We start from the raw sequence: 3,337 nt of genomic DNA on the forward strand, positions 1-3,337 counted from the left end.
CAGCTAAAGCATCCATGACAGATGGGCATCCAACCTCTGCTTATAAACCTTATAAATCTCCAAGGAATGAGAGTCACCACCTTCCGAGGGAGACCATTCCACTGTCAAACAGTTCTTATTGTCAGAAAGATTCCCCCAATGTTTAGTCGGAATCATTGTGATTTAATTTTGACTAGACTTGTATAGGACTGTGTTATTAATGAGAGTGGCAGAAATTTCTTCATGGTGGTAGTCGTAACGTATATCCCTTTCCTGCAGTAGTAACCCTTAGCAAAGCTGAATACAAGAGATGTATCAAGTATTTATTACATTGATTTTTTGGGTGCAAACCATGAATGATTTGCAGGAGCTCACCTAGGGGCCACACAATACCTTTCATTGGATTTTCTATGTATTTTTTTTAAAAAAATATTTATCTACATCTCAGCACCTGCACATTTCAAGCCATCATCTGTTCTCAGTTTAATGGCTACCTTGTTTTTCATTCTCTAGATACTTGTCATTCTCTAGATCAAGGCTTTTCTTCAGCTGGAACTCTCTGGAACTTAGTTCTGGCACCTCTTTCTCTAGAAAAATAGCACTGCTTATAATATATACTCTTTCTTGGCAAGCCGTGTCCATGTTTGTTTGTAAATTAATTTCATGTAAAGAAGGGGATAATATGTTGAGATGGTCTATTTGTAAAAAAAAAGTAATTTTGAAAATGAGTCTCATTCTCAGTCTGTATCCAAGTGGAGATTTGTTATCTTTCCCAGTTATACACCTTGCGATTTGAACTTGGGCTGATTTGTCGGCATCATCTTGCTGGCCACTGTTGAGTTTTCACAACCATGTGTGACTGGTTTTGGAAGCAATACAATTGGACCATCTTTTGCCAATACAGGGAGATCCTGCAATATGAAGAAGGAGAGGAGTTGTTAGTATCAGCATCAGGAATGACTGAGGTGTCAAATTGTGATTAAGTGTGTGAATCAGCCCACACAGATCAGACACCACAGGCATACCAACAACTACTTGTGGCATCACCTCTGACTCAATGTTTTTAAGCAGGCGGTGACATGCTTAGTGCCAAATTATCTATTGCTGGGACACTAAGGCCTTGTAAATTGTTGTGTGGTTATTGCAACCATGTCCTGAGCAGAGATAGTTAACGGTGTTAAGTGCTGCTGTTCTTAACAGATCATTTCATTAAAATTGTTAAGTAGCGTATTCACTTGATTCCTCTTGGTGCCCTCTGCTTTCAACCATCTCTATGTGTCTGTGACCGTTTACATATGGATAAGTAGATAAAATTGGTTAAAGATTTTTAAATAGATCGTTCAGTTGCCTTTGAACTTACATACCACCACAAAAGAGGATATGCACTCCCAAAAAAGAGGCCAAAAGAGGACATCAATTTGCATAGAATTTGCACGGACATGCACACATATATAGGAGAGATAGGTAGATTTGCATTCTGCCTTTGCTGGAAAGCAGGTCAAAATATAACTACCCCCCTTAAAATATACAACTCAATACAATGTTTTCAAATCTTTCATTGGACATTTTTTTAGCAATGTGGGGAGGACATGGGAGGCATCTTATAATTGGACAGGGAAGTGGCCTGTGGGCAGTCTATCGTTCTGTTTTTCTTTTCTTTTTTTAAAATAATATTTATTCAAAATTTTAAAGGTTACAAAAAGAAAAAAGAGAAAAAAGAAAAAAGAAGAAAGAATAAAAAATAAAAATAAAAAAGACAGAAAAAAATACAATCAATTAAAAAAAAGAACAAATCGAACCTTTACATAACTTTCTTTCCTTTACTTATTTCCTTGACCTCCTCACACCTCCCATTTTTGTATTGTAATTCAAATTGTTATTTCAGCAAATCCTTCCAACCTTGTTTTTATCTTAATAATTTGTCTTAATATACTATAATTTTACGTTCTCTCTTTCATCAATTCATTTTTACTTAATCCTTTATGTCATTTCTGCCAAAACCACATAAATATATATATATATATCGTTCTGTTTTTCTTCCTTTTTAGTAAAGGCAAGCTGGCAACTGAGATGCTACTGCCATCCCAGCACAGTGCAAATTGAAACAACATTGCCTGCTCAGGGCATGGAAACACTATTATTTGCATTGTTCCTTATACCAGGGAAGGCATCCATCCCCTTCCTACAATTTGGAAAGGAAGTGGTAATGACATGGCTTCCCTTTCCAGGCTGCCACTGAAATTTCAATTTCAGGACACCTATATCAGCTGCAATGATCTCTGGCAGGCAAGCAAGCCCGATAAGAAGTAATGACTCTCTGGCAATTTTTTGTTTATTTACAAAAAGACACATCCAGAGCACGGCTTCTCACCTGCTCGCATTTACGATAGTTGGTCAGTCTGAAATTTCGCCCCTTCCACAGCAGGAAGGACGACAAACTCCCGCCTTTCCCCTCTTGCCCTTCCGTTGCCATCTGATCTTATCCAGATGCCCAGAATGGGGACTGAGAGGCTGGCCTGCCCCCTCCTCACTGCCACTCAACACAGACTCAGACCTCTGCTTATCTGCTGATTGCCTAGCAATGCTCTGGCTGCCTTCCAACTCTTCCTCTTCTTGAGAGCTAATAAAGTCTTCCCCTGAAAGGGGAGGTCGAGCTGCCCTTTCTTGACTCTGTCAGCCAGCTCTCATCTGGAGAGTCACTCCCTCATTCATTTAATTCGATTTCTGAGTCTAACTCTTCTGTGCTCTGGGGGGGGGGGCACGTTTCTGACACCAGCTTGCCTTTAATAAAAAGGAGGAAAAGATCATCCAATGGTCCATTCATTTCATCTTGCAAGTCCAGAGGATATTTTACCAGTAGTTCTTAAAACAGATGTTGGTTTGGTAAGTTCTTGTCCCAATATTTAACTAGTTAATGCATTATCAACTGCATTTAAAGTAATTTGAATATAACCAAACTTAATGTAGGTGCTTTTCTGAGATATGAAAGTACCTTGAAATAACTTGTGATTAAACAACAACAACAACAAAATACAGAGTTTGAAGGAAAGGTCATATTTTATATTTTCACATTTCCTGCTAGAGTAACATCCCAGAATCCTCCCTCTCAAGCCAGACATAAATGTACCTCACTGGTTTTTTTAAAAAAGCCTTCTACTGGTTCAGAAGTTGATTAATTTGCTGATCAGACTGATTAAAAAGCTTGCAGCCCTCCTCACTACTACCAACACAACTATGAGGAGTCAGCTTCAAAGTCTTAGGCTTTTAATATGATATATCACCAGAAGAACAATTCCGTCTTTAATATGTGAAGGATGCAATGTAGGAATGAATCCGTGGTGACCATTTAGAATGAAAT

The 3,337-nt window shown here is 38.4% G+C and overlaps 1 long non-coding RNA gene across 1 annotated transcript; it reads right to left on the reverse strand.

The window, feature by feature from the left end:
- Positions 1 to 284: 284 nt before the first annotated feature.
- LOC309349772 lies at positions 285 to 2,638 on the reverse strand. Its single transcript, XR_014160179.1, has 2 exons — positions 2,351 to 2,638; positions 285 to 890 (listed from the first exon to the last, which is right to left on the reverse strand). It is a non-coding gene; the product is annotated as an uncharacterized lncRNA (long non-coding RNA).
- Positions 2,639 to 3,337: the final 699 nt, after the last annotated feature.

The sequence above is a fragment of the Podarcis erhardii genome, assembly GCF_964252035.2.
Source record: "Podarcis erhardii genome assembly, chromosome: 9".
Taxonomy (NCBI): Eukaryota; Metazoa; Chordata; class Lepidosauria; order Squamata; family Lacertidae; genus Podarcis; species Podarcis erhardii.